This window comes from Anser brachyrhynchus, assembly GCF_964034855.1.
Source record: "Anser brachyrhynchus genome assembly, chromosome: 2".
Taxonomy (NCBI): Eukaryota; Metazoa; Chordata; class Aves; order Anseriformes; family Anatidae; genus Anser; species Anser brachyrhynchus.
In genome coordinates this window covers 117,036,336-117,052,826 of record NC_137695.1, presented here as the reverse complement: position 1 = coordinate 117,052,826, position 16,491 = coordinate 117,036,336, and the positions used below count along the sequence as shown (strand labels likewise).

Here is a 16,491-nt window from a genome sequence, read left to right as displayed (position 1 = left end):
TTATTTCCTATCATTCTACACTAGCCATATCTTTCTGTTGCAAGACATTGCTCAGAGAAAAGATGTGCGTATTCATGTTTATCTCGTCAATACTTTCGAAGAGCTGAGCCAAGAACATTCATAAATACAGTAAATAACATTCCCAAGACTAATCCAGGAAGTTCACTAATAACAAGCCACGTATGACATGTCTCAGAAATGATCAAATAGCCAACAAACTTGCAATATTATTCTTGAAAAGAAATGGTTTGCCGAGGACTCTACGCCTTTGCCTCTAGTGACATCCCGTAGCTCACACTTCACTGGCTGGCTCTGGTGCTAGCCCTGCTGCAGACCTCAACCTTCTTTCTCAGTGAAAGAGAGCAGGACCTCCTCTGTGGGATCGGAGAGTTGCACAGATTATTTCCTCTGAGATTTTGCAAAGATATAACTGTTTGAAGCTTGATAAACAATTTTGCAGACAACACCAAGAGGTTAACTCCATCTATTTTTAAGTATGCTGGAGCAACCTCAGAAAGTGTACAAAAAAGAAAAACAGAACAAAAAACACAAGAAAACAGCAGCATAAAATTTGACTCAGTAACATTTAAGTGTATAATTATATATAGCATTAAAGAACGAGATGACAAAATTCCTAATATAGGTAACTTTCTACGAAACACATTTTTACAGGCACAGAAGGTTGTTCAAATTGTCTGCATCTGCATGTCAAAGAGATCCAAATCCCCTATAATTTGCCTTGGAAAGGGGGTGGGGGTGGGAAACAGGCCAGTAAGAGACAACAGGCTCCAAAAATTCATGCTCTGATAGTCAGGGTGTGACATAGCCAGCAGTGCCAGGAATTCACTCAGAACCAGGCTGCCCCTCGACCCACTTCTGTTCTGAAGTATGGAAGAAACCAGCCTACCCTCAGCCTTCCTGCAGGCTCCTGGACACCACAACCGGTTGTACCAACAGCGCTGAACTCACTGTGACACTCAGCAAAGGCTGTTTTCTTGGCACACATTAAGTGCTTGGACTGAACTGAGAGCTAGGAACAAAGTTTTAGAAACAGGGAGTGCCTTTTTATTCCTCAAACTACATCGTGGCTCATCGTGAAAGCTTAGCCTCAACATCGGGATGGAAGAGAGACTGAACAGGCAAACAGCATCTTTGTTACTAATGCCATCTGAAGGTTAAAACATCATTTAAAACATGTTTTTCACTATTATTTTCAGCCTCTTTGTATAGATAAGAAACTAACAAAGATACTAACACTCACTACTAAACCAACATGTTTAATATTGTTTATAAAATCCGTTCAAGTAACAACTTAGTAGTGAATTTAACATTCACTTAAGATTCAGAATAGTGAGTTTGATATCAAACCAACAGTTTAATAGGGAACAATCCACTTACTCTAAAGAAGCCAAAGATGCTTAGAAGATAGCATTTGAAATAAAGCTACGCTGGTTTTGTAATTGTCATTATAGCTCACCCAAATTTTCATTGGCCTCTTTAGGCCAGGCAGAAGTCAGAACAAGCATGGGCTGCCGGCAGTGAAAGCAGCAAGGCTATCCTGTGAAACAGATCAAGAAATGCACATGCAGGAAGGAAGCAGAAATTCCCTCATCGTACTCTTCCAAAAGCAACTGCGGAGAGAAATGCCTGTCTTGCTGCAAGTGACAGGAAGGCAAACAAGCTCCCTGCCACACGGGATGGAGGACTCCACGTCAGGAAACGGTGAGTAAGTGAACAAAGGTGACTTTTATCATGTTACTCTGAAGGGTATCTGTAATATCACTTATGCTGTGCTCACAAATGAAAGGAATTATTATGATCTGTGGGTCAAATAAAAGCTCAGGCTATTTGTTAGAGACAACAGCTTTACATTTATATACACAGGTACGCATGAGTGGGTATCAACGCAATTTTAAACAAAGTAAGCAAAATGAATCAGAATTTCTGTTTAACACGTCAGTAACATGCCATTGCCTTTATTCACAGCAACCTGCTAACATCTGTCTGAATGTCCCATGGCTGCATCTGCTGGAAGAGGCCACCACGTCCCTGGCTGTTTTGTCCCCCACCCTTCTCCAGCCACGACTTAAATAAACACCGCTAGGAAAGGTTTCCTTTACGGAACACACGCTCTAATTCGGTGCTCAGATACACACATATCCTGTTTGCCACACAGCCAGACCTTCAAAAAAGAAAAAAAATAGAAAAACAAAGGCAGAAGAGCTGCCATACACGGTGATGGACAAAAATCCCGGTGCTTGAAATCCGCAGCTGGGGCCAGGCTTTTCGCGGTGACTCAGTGCCCTGTGTGCTGAGCTATGTTGAAAACTCTGCTCGAGCTTGGGAGCAGCGACAAACATCTGTAACGTGACGCACGAGGACAGCTGGGCAGGTGGAGACCCACAGCCCTGCGGACAGCCAAGTAGCGAACAAGTTGTTTGTACGTCCTAAAACGCTGCTTCTTCCGAATACATTATTTATGTTTTCGGCTGTTAGGCTTTCCCTTGTTTACACTGAAGGCTCTCAAGCATAAGGCTGTGATGAGGCTTACACAAGCCTTAAAACAGCGTCTACCTCACTGAAACCTTTAAGCTTCCACCTTCCACGCAGATGCCTGGCAATCCTGCAGTAACCAACAGCAGGCTGGGGCCAGCTCATCGCATCCCCTGCTTCAGAGCACGCAGGTAGAGGTCAGAAACCTCTAGCTGTTACAGTGCTGCATAACCACAGAGGATTCTGCCCCCCCCCCTTTTTTTTTTTTACTTTTAAGAAACTGAAATTAAAATCCTCAGTAAGAACGGACAAGCCATAAGGGAGTGTTTGCATACTCCAGGCCATTTCGGAAAAAACACTTTTACGCTTGCGTGCCTAACCACCATAAACCTGAGCTCATAGGATTAGTTAGGTGCTGAAAATCATGTATATGCTTAAGTAGTTTCCTGAATCGGAAGGGCACAGGCTCAGCTTGTGCAAAGGCAACCATTACACCCTACGGAGGGTTCATATTTTAAGGCATTACATGCAGCACACGGCATCCAGCTACGGATAACTGCAGGTGTTACAAGGTGTTACCCAGCTGTGCTTAAGGACAGCTTTGCAAGAGGCACATTTACTCCGCTTGTCAGAGGGGAGGAACTACCAGGTGTTGACAGCAGGAGCTGTCTTATGCCAACCCAGTAAGAATGGTGAGACTGGAAGGACTACAGCAGGGACTCTACAGTAAATACCGATCACCTCCGAGCCCACCTGGCTTTCCTGTTTTGTGTGATTAGGCAAGGTACTATGAGAAGTTTTTGAAGACGATAGCAAGCCTGTGTGACAGCTCAAAGAGGAGCCCTCTAGAAGCTGGTGCCTGATAGCACCAGGATGGATAGATACTCCGAGCAGAACAAAAGCTCTCACAACAAAACCTGCTGAAGCAGAAAATACAGCAGAAAATACAACAGGCGAGGATGCAGCTAAAAGCGACTGCCCGAGCTTCTGATGGAAAGGCTTTTGAGGTGAAAGCTGCTGCGAAACAAGGATCCCTGAAGGAAGAAACCTGCGAGCCTCAGTAGCCACATCGCTGCAGAAGGAAAATTCATCCTTTAATATAATCCTGAAATGGCAGCTGATTTGCAGCCAGGCCTTGTACACACCTTGAATATTCACTGCCTACAGCCTCAGCCATAATCATCAGCAGGCAATTATGCTCAAGGTTGTCTTTACTGTAAGGAGTCTCGAGGACAGAAAAACAACACAAAGGCACAGCACCATTTTACCAACACCATTTTACCAATTCTTACTCTCCCTTTTGACTTACGCTGTACGCCTGCAGCACATTCAATGGCCATGACCAGCTCCCTCAAATCAGAACAGTAACTGAGCTGCAGTTGGTAGCAATCAACATAAAGGGTTTGTCTAGTCGGAAACTCAAACAGTTAAAGATTAATCACAATGAAGTTCTGCCACAGAATAAAAGGAAAATAATCCTCTAGATGTAAGATCAGGGGAAATTCACAGCCTTCAAAATACTGAACGTCAAATCCCTTGTGCTTTGTCCCCATGTTACTAGATAGACCTGACATGTTAAATGTATTTTATAATCCAGGGATTTCATTCACCTCTGAATGTGATTTTAGCTTCACAACATACATCATATTTGAAGACCTGAAATGATTTGTGAAGCATGATACAGAGTCTAGACAAGACTGAAGCAATCCATGTACATTTCAATTGCTTGAACCTTGCAGTATTACCATTTGACACAGTAGACAGAGCATATTTTGCATTGTTCTCATTGCAGTTCCCTGTTTAAATGCAAGTGAGGTTAGAGTACAAAGATTTACTCTGATTGGATTAGTGCATTATCATCATTTTTAAAGTTTTGTTCTTTTAAGTTAGAGGCTGTCTGCAAACGCTGGGATCTTCTGACCTACATAAAGGTTATGACGGGTCTCAAGAACTGGTTTAGACCCAAATCTGAAAAACTCTTATAAAGACCGGTGGTAATTGTGTTTTGTGGTACATATGGCCTTAGAAAATGTAAAAAGAAACCCCAAACCCATATTATCTGGGAGGCAGAAAACCATTGGTTCTTTTCCAGACATTCAGTTCCCCCAAATCTGAAAAACACAAAAGTACTCAAACAATATACACGATTTGAGCCAAAACCTCTGAGATGGCCCAATAACTGGCAGTCCATTACACTGCCTACTGCTTGCTTTTTGCAAAATAATTTTAAGTTTATTCACTAAACAGTTATGAAATTAGGATAGTCAAACAAAAAGCACAGTTTGAGTTTCAAGAAAATAACTTTCGTGCTTAGAATATTTTAGGGCACCTGAGGAGGACAAGCTACATTCACAGACTCACTTGAAATATTTTTATTATTATTTTTGATCTGTGAGTCATATTTTCATAGCATAAACAATGTTTTTTTTCCTCTGACTACCTTCATCCCTTCACTCCTCCTGGTGCCACTGAAACTGTATGGCAGTATAAAATGTAATGTCGTGTCTCCACATAAATACTAAAACTCCACCCCCCCCCCCGGATTTGCCTTGGCATCCAGAACTACAATACAATATTAACAATTAATTACAAGATATCTTAACTTTGGCTGGAAATATTTGCACATCCTGGTAGGCTCCCTGTCAGTTTTGATGCGTAAATGAACCCTAACCAGCACAAACGTCTTCTTGCCAAAGGGCAGGCAGAGAGCAGCAGCTCACACCGCGCGGAAGTGGCCGCCCCCCCCCCAAAGGTGGGCTCCCCCAGTTACAAACACAGCCCAGCGCTGCACCTGAACCGGCACTTGTTATCGTGGGGGTGAGAGGAGGCACGAATTCCAGTATGAAATCATGCTACTGCAAATTAAGACGACATTTTATTAATGGCGAACCACGAAAACCTTTGAAGTGGGCTGAGTGGGAGGAACATAAGCGTGGCAAGGCAGCGATGTTAAAAAAAATACGACAGCTTTTTCTTACAGTTATTACCCTCCCCCGCAAGGCTTTCAACTCGGAGATCTTAAGCTTGAATTGCTCCTCTGATGCCCCGAAGGCAGACATTCAACCTGTACAGTTTTCACAACAGGCACTGGTAGCTAGTCTGTGTTTCACCATAGATGCTGGGATTGTGGGGAAGGAAAATTGATTCAGAGAAAAATTGTTCTCAGACTTGTGTTATATAAGCCCAAGCCAATTAGAAACACCTACCTTATAGTATACAGAAGATGTATGATCATTTTGTTACTAGAAAACCTTGGAAAAGCTGATGAGGAAACAAACATTTAATCCGTGAAACAAAGTCTCAATTCGCCAAGACAAACGTGGGAGTTTTAATTCTCCTTGTATTTTTATCTCCTACAGAAAATAACAGATTACTAAGCGTACACTGCTGATCACAACATAGCTAGAGGATTTCTAAGAGATGTAACACAACATAAAGGTAACAGCAGTGCTGAAGATGCTCACTGTGATGGAGAAAGGATTTGCAGATGCCTCTGAAGGCATAACAGATGAACCTTCTACCTTTCTGCTCCCACTGGATGGCGGGTGGGTAGTTATAGCTTCAGACGGTAGATCTCAAGTGCTTGAGAAAATGCAGATTTACTGGAAAACAGCAACAGCAGCTGAGGAGAGCTTGTCCTTAAACCCACTGCCCACAGCACCTGAGCTGTGGGGCACAATGATGGGGACAGGCCAAGCAGTCACACCAGGGAAACATTCCCCTGACAAGGAAGGGGCAAAAATCATCACACAGCACGATTAAGGAAAAACAATACCCTTGGAAATATCTCACAGGCACCCAGCTTGCCAGGCACCTGAGGCATGAATTTGGAGAAGCCCGGTAGCAGCAGCCCCGCTGCAGCACCCGCTGCCGCCTCGTGACGTTTCCGCCTTCTAAGTCCCGAAAACAGCGTGGGCAGGCTGGGGAGCTTCAGCAGGGACGGGATCCAACTAGCTAGTGAGATGAAGTCACCAAATTAATTTAGCATTGACCTATCCAGAGCTTTGCTGCCCCCCCCCCCCCCCGATGCAGATACACTGGGAGGCGAAGGGCTGGAGCAACACGTCAATGCACTCCGAGCGCAGCGTCACGACAAAGGGGGTTTTGTAACACCCCGCAGCCCTCCTCGCGGGGGCACAGCAGCCCCCAGGGCCCCACGCGTGGCCGTGATGCAGCAGCACAGGGCTGGGAAGAGGGGAGATGGGATTAAACAGGGGGAACGCAGTGGCTCAATGCTAGCAGGCAGCTTGCTAGCAGGACGCTTCACGCAGCCCGCTTGCAAGGCGCGGGGAGCACCGGGTGTTGTCTCATGGGATGGGTGCTGCGGTGGCTCAGGAGATGGACTACGACATGTCTTTTCTGCTCTCCCCCCTGCAACACCACGCAGAGGACAAGGACCTTGCCACACACTGTCTTTTCTCTCCTGCACAAAAACCAAATGCAGACGCGCACCGTTTTTACGCCCCATTTCTTCTAACCCTAACACACGCACGTTACACACGGGAACGGTGCCCTTTGCACGGAGCCTTCCGAGCAGGCACCGTGAAGGTGCACAGCATTGCACCTGGGGAAGGAGCAGTGGCACAGCCGCTGCCTGTGCAAGCATCCCGGGGCACATGGGGAAGGGTGCCAGGGCAGAGCCCCCGGGACAGAGCCAGGCAGGCGGCCAGCCCCAGCCCCAGCCCCAGCTCCTGCCGGAGAGACCGTGGCAGAAAGGTGACGACACGGAGCTGGGCTACGGGACAACGTTTATTTTAAGCTACCTTCGCCCCGCAGTTGTAAACAAGCATGTGACAACAGATGAAGGAACACGCAGCCATGCTGGCTGCTTTCGCCCATGCATCACTCCCTAAAACGCGTCTCTGTATTTTTGTAACATAAAACATTAAGCTCCAGCATGGTTGAGCAGGGTTGCCGCTGCTATCGCAGCTCGGCTGCCATTTGGGGCTCAAGGGACAAGCAGCAGGCTTTCTGCTGGCTGTGCAGGGCACCCCACGGGCAGGCTTGCACATTAAGACTGCCTTTTACTGAGCTCCGCGCCCAGCCTCTCTCTCTCCTCCCTCAGCCACAGAAGAAAGCAAGACTAGAAATAAAAAAATCTGAGCTTTGACATCTCAGTTTGTTGAATTAGGCCCAAATAAAGACCCCTGTCTTTGGCTCACACAAAGTCCCCACAGAGCATTATTAGTATTAGAAAGGTTTCCAGTGTTAGCATTTCAGCCACGGCACTTAATTTTTGTTTTGGACACCAACTTAACTTGACCTCTTCCCTCATTTTCATGACTTAATACTGTAACAGCCAAGGAGATGCTCTAAAATTACTCTGGTACGCAAAATATTACTAGCAAATAACTTGTACTTAAGAATTAATCCTACTAAGGACTACCTAAGATAGGACTGAACTTCTAACTGCTATTGCTTAACTGCTAAATTAATTTTAGAGCAACTAGAACTAGAATTTGCTAATCCTTCGTGGAGTAAATTGCCCTTTATGAACACGTTAGCTCAACCATCTGTGATTTATGTAATTTTAATGTATTATTCTTGCTGTGTGCCAGTAACCACAAACTTACTTTACCTTTGTTGCACTACCAATGCAAGTGTTGAAGTTTCCAGCACAAAGTAAAGCTTCCCCCAAACACATTTTTTCAGCCATGTTGTTCTTTGAAGGTCTGTAAAGACAGTGTTTTCTTTTGGTTTTCAATTTTAAAGATCTCCTGCTGATCTAAAGTGGGAAATTCCCAAAGTTTTGTTTTCCCCAATCTTCTTTAGATGGTGCTTACTGCTTTGATGCAGCTGGAATGGTAAGAACAGAATAACTGGCAGTTACAGCAACCTTTATCTGTGAGCCCCAGCAAAGCCTTGTACCTTAAGCTAAGAGAAGCATAGATGTCCTGTTTAATAGGATTTGGCCTCCTTTCATGGAATATCTTGAGGTCAATTCCTAAGTATATTGCCTCCAGCTGGCAAACGGTGACATTAGCAAGTTCAACTCCCACAGTAAACAAGACAGAAAGCATTTATTGCTTGAATTACCTTCAACTACATACAACTGCAGTTAAGAAGTTAATAACCTGTGCTGCAATGTGAATATTTAGATTCTTCAGCCCTCTCAGTGTTGGCGTAGGTGATGGGACAGGACAGTTCTGCACCCCTCCCTGTAAATGCAAGTCAAACTAAGCACACATCTGACACAGCTTGGGAGCTGTGCCTACAGCCAAACGTTCCCCGCAGATTAAACTTATAAATAATGTTAATATTTTCTGCATGAAAAAATATACAAGTCATTAAAAACAGAGGGAGCAATTTATCAGCTCTTAACTTCAAAACATAATCCTTAATTGCAATGTACATAATTAGTTTTATGACACAGCAGAACTATCCTTCTGCTCCACTGTACGTCAATGAACTTTTGGTCATCTCCGGGTACTAAATTGCAGAAGTAGCTCCCGGTGACTTACAGAAGGCAACACAAAGTAATTAATGCACTGCAGCAGCAGCAGCAATACAGCTTTGGCAGGAAATAAGCTAAAAAGCAGTTGAACTGAGGTTGCACGCATACATTTTTCTTTGCCATTTGGCACCTTTGGTCATATGATGGTTTCATCTTGGTGGTAGTACTAAATTTGTCCTCCTATGATTTTCTTTTCACTGTTAGAGCCCCGGATTTCATCACTTCCTTTTGTGTGCTGCATTTTGAACTCACGGGCTGTTTATGCCTGTTACAGTAACAGAATAGGATCCATAAAGTGATCTGTAAAGTGATTTAGGCAGGCAGGGAGCTACGGAGATCATCCACTCCAAATTCCTGGTCACAGTAGAGCCAACAGGAGAAGTCTGCAGATGGCCCAATCTAGCCAAGTGCTAAGTATCTCCAAGGACAGGCACCCCCCAACCTCTCTGGGCACCCTCTTCCAGTGTTAGACCATCCACACTGTGAAAACTTGTCTCCTGCTATCTTAAGAAATGCCCACTGTTACAGCTGCTGACTGCCCTTGCCTCTCATCCTCTTCCTGTGCACCTCAGAATCGGTATCTTGTATAGCTTTGAAACATTAATGCGGGCAAGGAGTGACAAAGACCCCAAATAATAATTCAGTAAAATATAATTAACCCCATTCTGCATAAACAGGTTTTCAACAGGGCAGCTGTTTACATGTGAATGCTGTCCTTTTAGGAAAATTTATCTCCTTTATTCAACCAATTACCATTTCACTGCCTCCATGCTCTCAGCACTCTTGCACACGATAGTCTTTCTGTATATGAAAGCTCCCAAGGGACTTTCATATCACTGTTATGTACCCCAGTTCCATACAATTACTCTCAGATTCTATAGTTATTTCCATAAGCTATGATTTGTCTAACACTGAATCCATAAGTAAAGCAAATGCACATTCTACTTCAAGTATTTCAGTGCTTCCTATTCACGGTATTACTGGACTAGCTCTACAGAGATTAACCTTAAGAAGTGAAGCATAACAACCATGTAAAATTTGCCTAAAATGTATTTTCATCCCCCCCCCCAAACTGTTTAATACATATTGCCAGCGAGCCCTTCTGAGAATCAACACCGCATTCCAGAGTGACAAGCAAGAATTTGCATTCAAGTGCATCTCTGAATAATTGCAGCTGTTTGGGTAGAAAATTTGTGCGGTACCAAGGAACCCTGTTGTAGAGAGGCTATTCACTCAAGTTACCCCTAAAAGATAAATCTGAAGTCCCCAGATGATCTCTCTGGCTACCCCATGGTTCCAAAAAACATAACATTGAAAACTAAACCTCTGAAACAATACACACAACCACGTGGAAAAACAGGAACACACGCCGTCAGCTTCACATGGTATTATTACAGCAAAATAAGCTACTCCTTTATAATCTGCCATGCTGGAGAATAAGGGTCCTCATTTTGCACACAGAAGAAATCCTAACCAAATCTCAAACTGAGAATTCCTCAGTTTGCATAGCTTGTTTAAACATTGTTTCAGACCACTCTTAGGTTTCAGTTTCAATTCACAAGAGCTCACTGCAGTGCTGCTGGCCTTGCCCCTCCACCCATAGGCTTCATCTTCCATCACCTCACCCAAATTTCAGTCCCCTCCATCCCTCAGTCAACACAAGCAAGTGACGCAAGACAGCCTTACACGAGGCCAGAACATCAAGATCTGCATGGCATATTCCTCCCCATGTAGAGCAATTTGGCACAGTTGTAGGATTTCCTACGGTCTTAAGTCTCTACTTACTGTTTAATGTTTACATTTCCTGTTTGGATAGCACAGAAAAAAAGCCACCAGATTTAATACAAAAGCACAATTCAATAAGCACAGGGCTCTACGCAAAACAAGAAATCATTTAACCACAGATAAGCCAAGCCATTTAATGGAAGTGCTTTCAGTCCATGGAGCCTTCTCTATCAAATATTTAATAATTTAGTGTACCATCAGAAATTTAGACAAGTTTTTGTCAAAAAAAGGACAGGCAGATTTTCATTTTGATTTACATGCATTAGCATGAAGACAACAGAATTGTGTTAAAAATAAAAACACCACTGCTTTAAAAAACCTGAGGACTTAAAAGCACTTTCAGTAAACTTTTATAGCTGATATTCCCCTTCCCTTCCCATGTAATTATAATGAAACAATACGATGGAGATGCTTTATTGGTGAGTCAGGCAGCGGGGACGTGAGCATGGCAAGACTCGAGCAGCTATTCAGCGTTACGCTAACGCCATCCCCGGAAGAAACACGGATGTTTTCCATTTACTTTCTGTGGTACTGATACTGGAAGCAAGCGATCAGCACCGCTAACCAGAGATCAGGATTCAGGGAGGGGGCAGGACCCAAGAGCTCTCACACGCTGCCCCAGTGCGGCGTGACTTACTGCTGTCACCGCCGCTACTCCACGCTACGGCCTTCATGCCATCCCGTGCAGTGGTTTGCGTGATTGAGAACAGATGTGGCGAGGCCACTCGTTTTCAATTATCAAACAAAGGCTGAAAAGTTGCATCTCCGAATGAAAAGCTGGCACTTGCTTGATCTTCTTCCTTACCCAGCCTCTGCTATAATTATCTTTGGGCACGAGGAAGGAGAAAAGACTGTCAAATTAACTGACCTCCCCCCAACCCCAAGCCCCAGAACCAAAACCTCTGAAGATATTTTTAAAAAGTCACTCATTCAAACGCCAGGGCTTGAAACGTAGGCCTACTACACTTGCTTTTTTCTTCTTACTGCCTCCCAAAACAAGTCTTTCTATCTCAGGTGGTTACTCCAGGTATTCCACATGGGAGACTATTCCTGTAGCCCAGCCTGCAGTGAGGTGCTTGCATCTCCCTTGCAGGAGCCATGCACACAGCGAAGGAGAAACTCAAAGAAATAGGTTTAATCGGGCTCTCCTGGTCCACAGCCCTGCTTCCAAATCACCTTGCCTTCACAATGCGGCATTTTTAGTGCCTGTTTCCCCAGGAGGCTCGACTGAGGAAGCCAGGCAGAAGCCAAAATGTCTGCTTCCAAAAATGACAGCGTCAAGCTCGGTTCTCTCCTATCTTAAATTTGCTCCTGTTTTTGTTAGCACGCTAGAAACACATTGCTGTTGCTATGCAACTCAAAAAGGTAGTTTAAAAAAAACCCCAAAGCACACAAACAACATCCCCCACGCGCAACAAAACCAGAGGCCAGCCTCCCACCTCCAGGATGTCTCAAACCCACAGCGCCCGGGTGCAACTCAGCTGCTCTCAGACCTCTCCGGTGAGAGGGCCTGGGCACAAGCCGAGAAGATGGCGCCGTCTGAGGGCTAGTCTCACTTCCTGACACAGACTGGGCTGTCTGTGAAGTGCTGTCTGTTTGCTTTCCTTCCCCACCCCCTCCATAAAGCTGCCTCTCAGCCCCAGTTTTAACAAACGATAACCTCATCCACCAGATACCATGAAAATATTTCCTTTAAGGAAAGTCTAAATCCAGGTCAAAAGAGGTAGCCCAATAATGCAGGCACAGAACGTCTAGGCTTCAAATCACTGGTGCAGTACTGAGCAGCCATCCTCGTGGCCTCTGCTACATCTCCACGCACTCACAGGTGAATCCCAGCTACCTTGAAGCCATTTCACCCCGTGCTTTCTGAGAGCTGGACCTGTCCAGCTGCAGACGCTCACCAAAACAGTTCTGCCTGGACGGAGCCCTCCCTAATCACAAAACAAGATTAAAGAAGAGCAGCTGCAGCAGGGACAGGAAGCCAGCCTATGAAAGTGAAAGAAGAGAAACCAGGAGGTACCTCAGCTGGCGGGTAACCAGAGCGCTTTCTGCGTGGTCCCTCTTGCCCTGGCTGCACTTCACCAGGGCGGTCTTCTCCCAGGTAGCTAGCAGCCATCGTGCTGCTTTCCAGGTGCTCCAAAGACAAGGGGTTATCACAAACACCACTTTTAGAAAAGCTCAGGCCAAATGCACAGGGTGTGACTTCTTACAAAGATTTACAATTGCCTTTCTCCTGCTTCCACTGCAACCTAAGGTAAAGCTCTTGTGACCTGCAGCAGTTAGGCCAAGAGCAAACACCTCTGACAACAACATTTGAAGTTACTAATATATTTATTAGCGTTTGCTTTAGTAGCATTTACATTTGCAGAGGGTGAAGACAGTCCTGCTCATTGGTATGACAAACAAGACAACAACATGCTGCATTTACTCAGTACCTTTTCCACCATTCGCAGCAAGAAGGGTTTGAGCCTTAAGCTACTATGTTGATAACATCAAATGGTCTTTTTTAAATTCAGAGGAATCATCTGCTTACTGTATCCAAGAGGACCTAGCTTTGGGGCAGCCCCATGGGCAGAACAGGCTCAGTAAGGGTGGCAAAGGAGCACGGACCAGTACGGACCAGTCCCACAACAACCTGCCTCCCGATATCCACCAGGAGCTGGGAAGGCAGAGACCAGACCACATTTTGATATGACATAAATCTTGACTTCCAGCAGGAGTTAGCAGCTCGTGCTGCACTGAAGGACAGCCAGACACACGCTGCAGCACGCCACGGCTTAGTTCACCGCTGGGTGAGGAAATCACCGCTTCCACCCAACTTTCATTATCGAGCATAGCACAGTCACATGTCGGCCGCTTAAGAAACAATTTCCAAAAAGACATGACACTTGGGAAAGCCAAATATTTAAGGGATACCATTAGAAACGTACACTGGCAGATAGGAACTTTTTTTCTGTTTTAGTTCCTTTTAGCTTAGCAATTTAAACAAAAATAACAAGGAAACTAGCCTTCTCCCCACCTTTCTTGAAAGTTCTTGAAAGCTCTGGGGAGAAAACTAAATATAGCTGGTGTATGAAGGACCAGATCAAACTAATTTTCTAGCAGCACGTAGATAAAAAAAGATGTTAGAGGGTACAACAGGTTGTCCCTTTTAAAGGGGAGTGTTTTAGGCTAGGCATGACATTAAAAACCTGAAATATTCCAAGTCTTTTTAAAGCTAGCTGTACAGTACGGTGAGCTGATCAGCCATACAAAATGCCGAGTCCCTGGCAAAAAAAAAAAAAAAGGCACTGCAGACATGCCCTGCTTAAAACAAATTCTCCACCCAGATGTTGATTTGGTTTCTCATTGAAATGTTTCAATCTTCTTTGAACATATAAGTAAAACTATAATTAAATGCAATGCTGTTCTCAGAAATGAGCCCAAATCTATTTTGGCCAACAAAATGACACCTCGGTTCCAACCAAATTGTAAAGTTAGTCTCCTGATCTGGAACACACACAACTGACACATGCAAATCCTTCCTCTGGAACAGAAACAGCCTTTTACTAGAGAAATGCTGATTTGGTCCAGTTATTTACTGCAGAAGGTAACATCTCCCTGTGACTCAATTTTATGCCAAAGTGCCTGGTTTCCATTTACCAGCTCAGTGAGGCTGGAGGAGAAACTTAACACCTTGGGCCTGTATGTCCCAGTCTGCAAAATATAATATGTCCTTTGGAAGACTTGTGAAAACTATTTGTGGCTTTGCCTACAGAGCACATGGCTGGAGCTCATGTGGTACAGGTTCAATTCCCCACTGCGTCCTCAACGTGGTGGATAAAAGAGCAATTCCTTTCATCATGTCAGCCTCCTAAGCTGTAAAATGGTACAAGATTTACCTCCTTTTAAGTCTGCTTCAGGAGTGACATAGCAAGCCTCTGGTGGTAGCTAGGTATTTAAAAAAAAAAAAAGCTTTCCTTTTAGGTCTGAGGACATCTAAACTGGTAAACAAATCTATTATGATCAACAAACACTGAATTTGTTTTAAAGTACTTATGGACTAGAGTAGGTCAGAAGAAGTAAAAATGAGGACATATTTCTGATATTACAGGAGAGAGAAGCAAATACTCTCAGGTAATTCCTGAACCCCTACAGAGATGGTAGGCGCAGCTTAGCCGAAGAGCAAAGCTGCAGTACACCAGGGCGCATTGCGAGCGAAGTACTCGTGGATCCGTGCAACTGCCGACCTGATGTCATGCTCCAGGCTGTGCTTAATGACATATTTATTCCATATTTCTAGATACAGATGGAACAAACCAGCCCGACAATCAGAGGCATAGCAAGTTGATGTGTCATGTGGCAAAGTTGTACGGGCTGCTCCCCGCGCCTGCTCCAAAGCCAGCATGGCACCAACAGTCCAGCATGACAGCGGCCAAGTAACGTGGGTCTGAACCTATTAATCTTAAATATAAGATATTTAGGATATTTAGTGATCTCCTGCTTCACCTCAGACTTAGCAAGGCCCAGACTAGCCTAGCTGTTACAGATTTTTACAGAAGTTAACAATGTTATTTTCCAGTATCAAGGAGACGTTTCACTGCAGTTTTCACATATTTTCTTGAAGACTTCCTTTGTGTTATGATTGATACTTAACTTTTCATCTGTAGCCTTATGTACCACATTAAGGTAAACATAATTCTCACTGCAGGAAGGGGGAAGGGACAGATTTGGGTGCCATGACTCCAGGTAAGGGTAGGATTCCACAAGGAAGCAAGAATCTAAACAGGAATCCCCTGTGGAGGTTTTTTTTTTTTTTTCATTTGTGCATTAAAGGTTTACTTCTTTAATGCTTTTAATTGAATTATTTACTTCCCCAAAATAGCACGCAATAGTCAGCATTAGCGGTTCTGCATTCCTTTATATTCCTGCAGATGGACAAAAGGATGCAAAGCCCTACAAGTCTCAAAGAACAGGCTTTCCCTTAGAAGAACTAGCCTTTCATTCAGATGCAGAGTAATTCCACGGTTTCTAGAAAATTGGGCAATTGATATAATTATTCCTGTCATCATGTACTTAACACAGCAGTCTCACAAAATGCCTTTTCTAGACATAGCTCAGTGTATGACAAGACAGACAGAAGGACAAGAAACCTGACCCGTTGATGGCTGCAGAAAACTACGTGTTGCAAAAGGATAATGGAGAACCCTGTTCAGAGGTTTTCCAGGGAACCCTTCTGAAAGAAAGCAGCAAAGATAGCCATCGGTAGCATCTATGATTCACGCATCTATCTTTAGTGGCTGTGGCATGTTAATTCATCTCAAATCAATTGCATATTTCTGCTTAGCTACACGGTGGAAACACAGCTTTCCCCAAAACCAGAGCCTTTGGGCGCTCAGCAGCGATTTAGATAGGGGAAGCGAGGGCTCCATTTTTCCTGCAAGGAGACGCAGGTCCTTACAAAAGCAAAAAAAAAAAAAAAAGAAACCACGACAGTAACGTGCCATCGCTCCTTTGTGCTGAACGCGTGCGCCGGGGCTTCGCTGACGGAGGCAGGAGCAGCTACGAGGAGAGGGAGGGAGGGATGGACGGGATCCTGCGGCAGCGCCCGGCACACGCCCGGTGCGCTTCTGGGAGCGTCGCACGACCCCACCTGGGTGCGCGGCCCGCGGTGCCAGCAGCAGCAGCCCCGCTACGCCTCGGTGCTGGGAAAGCCGCGGGGACCTTCCCCGTGCTGAGCCACCCGCTCCCGTCGCGACCCAGCCAGATACGTGGAAGCG

At 44.8% G+C, this 16,491-nt stretch overlaps 1 protein-coding gene and 1 long non-coding RNA gene across 7 annotated transcripts in view; one reads left to right on the top strand and one right to left on the bottom strand.

The window, feature by feature from the left end:
* LOC308188916 overlaps positions 1 to 16,198 on the top strand; it is a 29,215-nt gene extending 13,017 nt beyond the window's left edge. Inside the window, exon 2 of the long non-coding RNA XR_013945871.1 lies at positions 1,502 to 16,198. This is a non-coding gene — a long non-coding RNA (uncharacterized lncRNA). The remainder of the gene's footprint in view (positions 1 to 1,501) is intronic.
* Positions 1 to 16,491, bottom strand: part of MAPRE2 (microtubule associated protein RP/EB family member 2) — a gene marked incomplete at its 5' end in the record, with an annotated part of 100,264 nt that overhangs the window by 42,008 nt on the left and 41,765 nt on the right. The gene's annotated exons all lie outside the window — the stretch shown is intronic.